At 38.7% G+C, this 11,320-nt stretch overlaps 1 pseudogene; it reads left to right on the top strand.

Annotated features, from left to right (window-relative positions):
• The first annotated feature begins 8,154 nt into the window (after positions 1-8,154).
• On the top strand, positions 8,155-8,996 carry LOC105817199 (annotated as a pseudogene).
• Positions 8,997-11,320: the final 2,324 nt, after the last annotated feature.

The following is an 11,320-nucleotide window of genomic DNA, read 5'->3' as shown; positions in this document are numbered from 1 at the left end:
TCCCCCCATCCATTCATTCTCCCAAGTATTTATTTATCCTCCCTAGTAACCATTTATTGCCCTCAACAGAATTACCCATACTCCTCATCTCCCTCTCCCCTCTAAAATGAGGGCATATAAACTTCTGGACCCCACTGGAATATTAGGTAATCACTCTATGATCCTCCCCATGCACAAGGTAAATAAATTTTTAACCTCATCCTCTTATTAATCTGCTTTATTGTGAGGTGATCTTTCAGAGAACCTTCTGGGAGTGAAGGGGAAGTTTTCCCTTCCTTCCTACAGCTACTACAACCAACCTGCCAGGGTGGCTAGGTTCACAGGTATTTGCAGTCTCAGCTATACGGTATGCCATACCCAGCCTTTCCCAACTGGAACTTTGACTTTAATGTTAACCCTGGCTCACCTGATCAGATTCCACTTTCTCCCATAGTGAGTTCCTCTTTGGGAAATTTGGTGTTTATTATGCCACTGGACTTTTCACAAACTCGGTCAGTGAGAGAGGTTCTAACAACATTTAACCTTAAAAGGGAATAGGTTGACCCTCTTGGAAAATCACTTCTTCCCTATATAAATATTTCCATCTCCTCTCCAATAACCATCTCAGCATTTCAAAGTCAGATTAAAGGCAGCTCTTGTCAGCCAACGAACTTCATATATCTTCTTCCACCTGGGAAGTGGATGATTTGTGTCCATTCAAGTGGCCCTTTTCTGAACAAAAATTAGCTCCAGGGTGACTAGTTTTGTCTATCTAGATGAAAAAGCTTTCAGAGATTAAGAACATTACAGTCTACATCATCAAGTGTCCTGTTACATTTGTTTCAACAATTATATAGTTTTTTAAAAATTTCTATGAATTCTCTCTTATTTTTTACTTTTATTAATAGCCTGTTCTAGTTATGTGAATACAGTGTCCCCCAAAACTCTTTCAAGATACTAATTAAAATGTTTGAATAAGATTTTCTATATTTTTCCAGTAATTCAATTTCCTCAAGAATTGAGGCAGTTTGCTTAGTTTGGTCACTCATTTTTAGGCTGTTACATTCCTTAAATATACAGAGACTCTTAGTTGTTCATTTATATTTATAGGAGTGGGTGTAGGATGATCAATACAGGTGACAAATATGAAAGTTACAGTTCTCTTGTTAGTGAATTTGATTGCAAATGGCAGAAGTCATGATGATGGTAAGTGAGCTGGGTGGTGTCTTAGTGCATTCAAGCTGCTATAATAAATTACCATAGACTGAGCAACTTGAACAACAAACGTTTATAGTTCACCATTCCAGAGGCTAGGAAATTCATGATCAAAGCATGGCAGATCCAGTGTCTGGTGAGGGGCAATTTCCTCGTTTGCAGATGACCATCTTCTAGAGGTGTTCTCACGTGGCAGAGAACAAAAACAGAAAGGAAGCTCTCTCGTATCTCTTCCTGTGAGGCACTAATCCCATCATGACAGTTCCACCCTTATGACCTAATTATCTCCTAAATGCTCTACCTCCTAATAGCGGAATCCCATGGGAATCTAGAGTTTCAATATATGAATTTTGGGGGACATAAACATGCAGTCCTAACAGATGAATGGGATTTTGCCATTAGAAGACGGGGAAGTCTATCCCTGTTGGCAGCCATTATTACCTGGGAACACCACCTCACTTCTCTTTATAGCTCCAGTACTCAGTTTAAATGTCCCATGCTCATCCACAGGGGCAGAATCCATTTGCCCCTTTATTACCTCTCAAACAGTTGTGCCAGTTCTGTTGGAGCTGGGTAAGAATGCCTTTCCCAGGTGTTGGACCATCTCAGTTTCATCAGTCTTTCTATTAAATGTCACACAGATGAATACTTTCCCTTCCTCCTAATGATTATGATCTTTGGGTTTTTCCAAAGATCTGTACAAAAACAAATAAGCAAACAAACTCCCTTCTTCCTCTATCGACAGTCTCCTTCATTTGTATTAACTGTATGCATCAGTTCTATTTGGTTACTCCATTGATCCAATCCTATCTGCTTTGTGTCTTCCAGAAATGTGTTGCTTCTGCTCATATCACTCTCCTCATTTCCTAGCACTGCTTTGGTGCTAGTCTTATTTTTCATTCCAATGGAACTTTGGGGACAGAAAAGTAAATGTGTGTGTCTAGTCATCCAGAAGGCCCTTAGCTCCCAAACGACCTTTTCTCTTTGTTATTTCTCTTTTTCCCTCTCCATTTTTTCTTTCCCTATTTATTTTATTACTTTTTATTGATTTGGTTTCTTTTATTTTGTTTTTATTCAATGGGTTTTTAAAAGCAGGCCAATGTAAAAAGGACTAATATGGGAGTTAATGATTCCTTTACTCCAATCACATTTCTGCCGTTGCTAAAGAGTGCCTGGCACATAGTGTGCATAGGTGTCCAGTAAGTATTTTTGAACAACCAAATGAATGAATATGTTACCACACCTCCTCATACTTCAGCTTTTTCCATTGTAAAATTAGGAGGCCTCTATAAGTAATTGCAGGCTACAATTCTTCTTGGACTGGGTAGAAAACATTTATTATCAATGAATAGGAGGCACCAAGAGGAGAGAGGCATCCAGTGTGTGATTAGGGACAACCTAAGACAGAAAACTGTGATCAAACACCTAAAAAGAAACCTTTGCCATCAGAATCTCAGAGAAGTTCAAAGCAACTGTAATTAGGCTTAACAATTGACTCTCAGGGGACTAGAGAGCTGTGATCAGGTCAGAGGGCAAGTGAACACTGACTAAGTAAGCCAAGAAAACAAAACAATAACACAGCCTAACCTGCCTTTAGAAGGACCCCCAGGACACATTCAAACCTTCTCCCTTCTCCCAATCTCACTTCATAAAAATCCACGTAGGAAAAACCTATGGGGCCACACAGCCTGACAACCATACCCCAAGAAATTCTGTTTATGCTCCTGGATAGAGGACCTAGACCTTCCATCCAAACTTAAACACCTTTTGCCAGGTTCTCTAATGACAGTAAGGTTCTTAACTCAGGTGGTAAGTTTCACACAGTCAAACACAATTGGAGTAACTCTATCCCATATATGATCATCAGAATTTATTCATTACCAATGATATTGCTTGATAAAATTAAAGTCAAAATGATAACAATGTCTTCAAGGGGTCTTTTCCACTTTGAATCACCTTGTTACCATACTATTTCTGAGAAACCTAAGGACAAACAAGGGTTTACAAATTTTACATCTATTTAATATACTTAATACAGTGATCTTCAAGCATAATCACCTGCAGAGCTTGTTAAAGCACAGACATCTGGGCCCCACCCCCAGATTTCTGATTCAGTAGGTTTAGGGTGAGACCCAAGAATTTATATTTCTAAGAGATTCCCAAGTGATGGAGTTACTGCTTACCCTGAGACTATACTTGATAATTCCAAAATTTCTGCTATATCAGAGTCTGGTTCTGGGGCTTGCTTCGACTTTTCACAATGTGTTTTTTCTTGCCTTTTGTAATATCTTGTAATTTTTTGTTGAATGCTGGACATGATTTATTGGGTATTAGGAACTGGGATAAATAGGCCTTTAGTGTGAAATTTTATGTTCATCTGCCTAGGAGTTAGGCTGAATTTTTTAAATTTTTTTATTTTTTTTTTTTTCTACTTGCCTTGTTTCTCAGGTAGTCTGAATTTAATATTTGGCACAGCTGTAGGTGTCAGAGCCTTCAATTACCTGTAGTGACCTTGTTTTTGTCTCCTATGTTGTCTTCAAGTTTCTCTACAAATTCCTTCTTAGATAGAGTCTGTGTCTTTCATCTCTCACAGTTGTAATTCATTGTTATTATGTTGTTTAGTGTAAAGGTATTGGGGAGGAAAGCACTCTATAATTTAATGATTAAATCTCTGTTTTTTTTGATGGGCCCCAGTCCTGGGGCTATGACCTTCAGAAGTGTTTCTTAGCCTTTTTTTCTCCCCTATGTGAGGGAGAAAGTCTACAGAGGACTCAGTTGTCTAATTGCTCTTCCTCCATGTTAGAGAAGGTTCTGGTAAAGTAGTTTCCCTTCAGGTCAGGATTTTGCTATGAGAACACTCCAGGCATCTTTCAAAATGGTTACTTTTGCCCTGTCAAAAGCACAGTGGCATTTTTTCCAATCTTCACTGTGAGAACCTGGTAGGGATCTGCTATGATCTGAATGTTCATGTCCCCTCAAAATTCATATGTTGAAACCTAATCCCCAAAGTGATGGTATTAAGAAGTAGAGCTTTTGGGAAGTGATTCAGTCATGAGGGCAGAAACCTTATGAAAGAGGCTCGAGGGAGACTATTTGCCTCTTTCACCATGTGAGGAACAGCAGGAAAACGCCATCTATGAGGAATAGGGCCCTTACCAGACACCAGATCTGCTAGAGACTTGATCTTGGACTTCCTAGCCTCCAGAACTGTGAGGGATGAATTTCTATGGTTTATAAATTACCTGGTCTGGTATTTTTGTTTAGAAGCCTGCACAAACTAAGACAGTATCCTACAGGTAAATTTCAAAAAAGTGTGAGGGGTCCCCCAAAAACTGGATTCCAAGAGTTTTTAACTCTCAAGCTTACAGACACTCAGCCTCTAGCAATTTGTCAATTACCATTAAGGAACAGTTCAATATGCCCACCCCTTACTGGCTCCAGTGGCTTATGTTTCTGGTAAGCCATGATTCTCTGTAGTTGCCTGTCTCTCCAGTTTCCTAAACAGCAGTTTACCCTGTCACCTCAACTCTCTGAGGAATCTAAGAAGAGTTGTTGATTTTCAGTTGAACAAAATGAACAAACTGAACAAACTGTTTTTTTCTTGATGTGAGGACAGGAGTAACAATTTTAAGTTCTTTGCATGTTGAAAAGAAAATCAGAAGTCAGGACTGTTTGGGGACTAAACTTTGAGAACCACTGGCTTAGTGAGAAAATAGATACCTCTAGTCGATCACAAAACACATGGAAGCTATAGGCTTCACTGCATAGTAACTCTAATACCCACCTTAATTAAATAAATATGTGTAGCATTATTTCCCTCCAGCCAATATCATACATATCAAAAATAAGAACATGTGTCATAAAAGGGAGATAGGACCCTTGATCAAGAAGTCTCATAACATATATGTCTAAGCCTGGTGCCGGCTCACTTTAAGCCACTTTCTCAAGTGTATCTGTTGGGATGCTTTTAGCTGCAAGTATCAAAAATCCTGACTCAAATTGGCATTAACAGTAAGAATTTTTCCAACAATAAGTATTGACTGCATAAGGGGAAGTCAGAGGCATAATGAACTACAGGGAAGTGGACCTAAAGGTTCAATCATGTCATCAAAGACACAGGTTCTTTCTACTCTTCATCCTGCTAACCACAATGTTTACTTTATCCTAAAATTGGTTCTTCTTATGTTTCCAGGAGGTTGTCAGGAACAGTAAAGGCTAAATGTTTTCCCTGTTTATGTCCACTGGAAGAGTGAAAGTGCCTTTTCCCCAGCTACCAAAGAAATGCTCTTTATTTTATACTAATTGGGACAATTTAGGTTATATACTCATCTCTAAACCAATACAGATGCTCTTTGATTTACAACTGCATTATATCCCAATAAATCCATAAGTTAATAATATCATAAGTTAAAGATGCATTTAATGTACCTAACCTATTGAACATCAAGGCTTAGCCTAGCTGACCTTAAACGTGCTCGGAACAATTACATTAGCCTACATTTGGGTAAAGTCATCTAATACAAAGCTTATTTTATAATAAAATATTAAATATCTTACATAATGTATTGAACACTGCACTGGAAGTGAAAAATAGAATGGGTGTATGGGTATTCACCATTAACATACACAGCTGAGAGCACCATCATAAAGTCAAAAAATTGTAAGTTGAACCATTGTAATTCTTGTCATTTTGGCATCTGTAATTGGTGCCAGAGAATTGCTGAATTGCTTAGGCCAAGGTTCCTAAACAATCATTTTCAAGAGGGATGAGACACATGTTTGGTTTTAACTAATCAGGAACTAAACAGGAACTCAGTCAATTCTGCAAACTACAAGTGGGAGAAGAAAGGATCCTTAGAGCATAGCACTTTTGACATAATTTTGACATGTGCCAACATGAGTCTCAATTTGAGAGTATACAGCAATAGTGACTGAGAATAATTCCAATGATTCACCTTTAAAACTGTTGGTCTTAAATATAGGAAGTGCCTCATATACAACATCTATAAAGCCCACTAAAGATACTCCTCTAAAGACCTTCCTATAAGACATGAAATCCCTTCTCCTTTCCTCAAAAATCTTCAATTTATTGACTTCCCAACTATTTATCAGGAGAAACACAGATAAACCTTAGCATTCTTTTCTTCGTGGACTCCTTAGAAAGTTGTAGAGCATTATTTTCCTTTTGTATTTCAGCAATTCTGTTAGCCGGCTTCTTTTTTTTTTTTTCCTAAGCCGATCATTATGGATAAACATAAAATCTCTAAATAGATTTTCCTAGTCAGTTAACTATATTCTTGGGGGAAAACATAAGGTAGAATCATTATTAAAAAGCATTCTCAGTAATACACACATCTTTATTATGTCAGTCTTTTGCCAAAAAAAAATAAGATTGATAGTAAAATCCACTTAATTTTTTTCTTCACAGAATCAAGCCATCTGCCTCAAAACATACCACCAGCCTCTGGTAGATGAATTCACACATTTTAAAGCCCCGGAGTAACCATTTGAATGGAAATTGGACACTTCTTGTCATTTAGGAAGCTTTTTTAAACTGGAAAGGCTTCTCGTTTGTTCAATTAAATGTGTGTGTATGCAATACACTTTATGAAATTTATCCCAGAACAGCGAGGGCTGAAATAATATTTGAAACAGATGGCACAGCTGCCGTATTTAGAGAGCTACCCGTGGACATAGACGGAGACATTGAGGGAACGATGAAGTGCACGTCAAAATGTTGTACCATCAAGACTCAGCCACAACCATTAAAGATGGGAAAATCTTTTTAATGTCAACCTCTTCCCTAACGGAGGTGTGTGCAAAGTGCTAAGATTTAGTCAAGTGGAATTTATACCCTTCTCTGGATGAACTCTTTTCTTCTCAGCTGAGCCTTAACATTTTAAAATGCTGGGTCTGCTGCCTTGGAGTTTTCTCTCTCTTGAACACTATTTGAAAACGATGCTGAAAGTGTCGTTCCCAAGGGAATGTGAGACAGTGGTGTGTGCATAGCAGAGAAAAGCAAACCACAGTGTTTAAAGCTGGAGGGAAGGAACCAGGGGAGATCATAGAGATTATTCCTCTATTGCCCTAATTTTGTAGGTGAGGAAACAAAGGCCAAGGAAGTTAAGTGGCATCACCTCCATCCCACAGAACTGGTCTCCTGAGACTCACTCCAGGGCAACTTTCACCACAGACACTGTTTACTAAAAGGAATAGAAAAGTTTGGAGTTTTTGAATTTTATGTTATTTCATCTTATTTCATTTTCTTTTGAATAAGACTGCCACATTTTTTAAAAGTCAATATTTACAAGGTAGATTTAGAATGGTGAAGTAAAGAAAAAGAGCACTTTTTTCCTAAAGTTGCTGTAAAGTAAAAATATTTCACAAAAATGGAAATATGTATGCTCTAATTTCTTGGAACTGTGTGTGTATGTGTATATGTGTGTGTGACAGGATATTTGGCTAGATTTTTCATTTCATATTAATCACGTAGACACAACTTGCATCTTATTTTCAAAGTGACTATTCTACATCTTAATCTAATCAAGAAGACAAAATTTTAAATGCAAAATTTTTGAATTCAGACTTCTTGAGTGGATGTAATATGCCTGAGCAAACACACACACACACACACACACACACACACACACACACACACACATGGACACGGACACACACGTCCTAAACAGTGACCAGGAGGAAAATATTCCAACATTCATAGCAACAATTCTTTTTAAAAGCAGCAGTATCTGGGATTTGAAGGTCCACACATTTCCCCCTCAGCTGTGGTTTTATAGACATGAATGTGAAAGTAGATGTCTTCGGTTTATTTCAGGGAGATCCCTGAGCTAGTGAAAATGACAAACCTCAGCAATCACGTTCAGGCTCCGATATTCTTCCACGCTGAAAAGAAATGGGAAAAACCTTTAATAAGAAAAGCAGCAAGCTCTGCTCCAGCTGTCCAAGATGCTGAAAGGAAAGAAAGCCAAGGGGAAGAAGGTGCCTCCAGCGCCTGCCATCATGAAGAAACAGGAGACCAAGAAGGTGGTGAATCCACTGGTTGAGAAAAGGCCAAAGAAATTTGGCATTAGACAGGACATCTAGCCCAAAAGGGATCTCACCCACTTTGTCACAGGGCCACACTAATTCTGGTTGCAACAGCAAAGAGCTATCCTCTATAAGCAGCTGAAAGTGCCTCCTGTGATTAACCAGTTCACCCAGGCCTGGGACCGCCAGACAGCTACTCAACTGCTCAAGCTGGCCTGCAAGTACAGAGCAGAGACAAAGCAAGAGAAGAAGCAGTGACTGTTGGCCCAGGCTGGGAAGAAAGCTGCTGGCAGAGAGAATGTCCCCACTAAGAGATCACCTGTCCTTCGAGCAGGGGTCAACACTGTTACCAGCTTGGTGGAGAACAAGAAGGCTCAGCTGGTGGTGACTGCACATGACGTGGATCCCACTGAGCTGGTCACCTTCCTGCCTGCACTGTTTCGGAAGGAGGCGGGGGAGTCCCTATTGCATTATCAAGGGGAGGGCCAGGCTGGGGAGTCTAGTCCACAGGAAGACCTGCACCACTGTCACCTTCACACAAGTTAACTGGGAAGACAAAGTGCTCCGGCTAAGCAGATGGCAGTTATCAGGACCAATCACAACAACAGATAGGATGAGATCTGTCATCACTGGGGAGGCAACGTCCTGGGTCCAAAATCTGTGGCTCACATTGCCAAACTGGAAAAGGCAAAGGCTAAAGAACTTGCCACTAAACTGGGCTAAATGTACACTGTTGTTTTCTGTACATAAAAATATTAAAAGTTATCCTTCAAATAAAAAAAAAGAAAAGCAGCAAATAGCTAAGTTTATTCATCTTCTCGGAAGCAGAGCTAATGAAACAGAAATGAAGCCATGTCCATCTTCAGAGGAACTTTTCCCCAATAGGCAATGATCCTATACTTCAGTGGAGTCTTCCTGGAGAGGGCAAATTGATTTTCTAAAGCATCCTTGGTTATTCCAGAGACAGAATAAAGTCGCAGCCTGACACGTTAACCTTCCACTACATTTCTAAGACTGGATCTATACACCTGGAACAAAGGAAAAATTAGGGCAACTTCAGGTCACCTCAGCAGAAAGTCTATTTAGGTCTGAATGACCCCAACACTTGGTTCATTTACCACCTTTGCCTTACCAATTATTTCACCATGGCTCTTGTGAATACATGGTCATAGCCCAGTCTTTGTTTCTGTGTAACTCAGAGGAGCCGTTTCTAAAAAGCAATAACCACACATAACTAACATGTACACCGAGAGCTGCCTAGGGTCTCCCCAGAATAATATTGTACTTCTCTATCTTTTTCACTCAGGAAAAACAAAGAAATTTCTCCAGTACCCTGAGAAGTTTCAGCCTACTTGTTTCCATTGCATAATCTTTTTGACAAGTTTTTGTAAAGAATTTTAAAATCAGAAAAGTTCAAACACATTGATCTTAGAATTTCTTTTAAGTTACTGACATCTCCTTTCTCACGTAATAAGTGGTGAAAGCCATTCAACAGTTAAAAAGTGTGTCTTTTTCTTTGATGTGGTCTTGTGTATTAAAAACAATCTCACTGAAATTTATTTCTATAAAGTTCTAAATCAGGATGTGTGAGTCACCCACACAAACATGCACATTCGTTCACAGACCTATTAATTGGGGAAGAGGGAGAAAAGAAGAGTTTGATTAGGGAAAAAAAAAAAAGTCAGCACAGTAAACCTATCATTTTATTTTCCTGTTAGTATAATGGAATGTCTACCCTAGGACAACATGGAGAGCTAACCTATTCCATATTCATTCCCAGAAGTTCTAACTTGATAAACCAGGAACTCATCCTAAGATAAGAGACCATCAAGGTGTCTCATATCATTTGGGGTTATTTGCAAGTGCATGCTGCGAGAGGTGCTTTGGGGTGCTGAGTTATAAGTATTGCTCAAGTTATATTACATCAAACTACACACCAAGACAGACTGTGAGAAACTGAAAGACAGAGCTAAATAAAAGAGTTTTAACACAAAGGGCTTTGTAAGAAAGAAAGAATGAAACCCTTCATTAGACTCTAAAGAAAGAATTGTAAGACAGATGGGGAGAGTGTCCATCTTTAATCTGTTTGAGAAGCAAGGATCACCACAGACAGTGACAGCAGGAAGGGCCACAGCAGCGGGGATGCCACAACCAATTGATAACAGAGGATTTAAGCTTCCAAATAAAATACATAGGCCACCCTGAAAAATTAAAGTTGTGTTTCTTAATTGTCTACTGTGCATTTGAAAGTCATGGGGTTCTGTTTCTTGAAAGTGCACACTTCCCTACCCAGACTAAGACCTGCTTTCACATCTCCTCGGGCCCATGCTCCCTTCTTACAGCAACCTCCAGCCTGCACCATAGCCGTGCAGCTATGATAGGTATACTCTTCTGGAAATATATTATACGTCAATGAAATAAAAACACAACAATCACAAAATAGCAAACAAACATATGAGCTAGGTCAAAGCACACCTAGTCAGTTCCTCTGTTTCTGAGGAAAATGGTGAGTTATTCAGTGTGTTGTTCTTTTCAGCCTCAATTTTCTAACAACTGATACAGCCTCCTCAGAGGTAAAACCCAACCCTCCTGCCCAGAGATCTCTTCCTCTCTGGGCTTATTATACTATGAACACCACCATTTCACATGGAAAAGTTATCTATTTGTTCTTCTGTTCCTTAACTTACAATTTTCACATCATAAATTGGCATACTAAATTTAATAAAATTCTTAGATTTATTTGATTCTAATGTTCAGTTTCATGATGTGATTTCAGAAAAAAATAACTTATTAGAACCAAATTATGTATTCTTAACTTCATATATGTTTCAAATATCTTACAAAATATAAATTCACTTCTGATTTCTCCCAATTATACAACCCTCCCCCAAACACACATGCACAACCCTGTAAAAAGTTGGCAATTAAAGGGTCAATTTGAAACGTGCTTATGAATGGAAATCTAAAACTAACCAAAAGTAAATAAAAATTCCTATGATCTGAAAAGCCACTTGGAATAATTCAATTCACAGCCAGTACATTTAAATAATTCCTCAAAAACAAAAATCTCATTCCACCT

The sequence above is a fragment of the Propithecus coquereli genome, unplaced genomic scaffold, assembly GCF_000956105.1.
Source record: "Propithecus coquereli isolate 6110/MARCELLA unplaced genomic scaffold, Pcoq_1.0 Scaffold40, whole genome shotgun sequence".
Taxonomy (NCBI): Eukaryota; Metazoa; Chordata; class Mammalia; order Primates; family Indriidae; genus Propithecus; species Propithecus coquereli.
The sequence above is the reverse complement of the archived record's forward strand: the minus strand, read 5'-3'. Positions and strand labels throughout refer to the sequence as shown.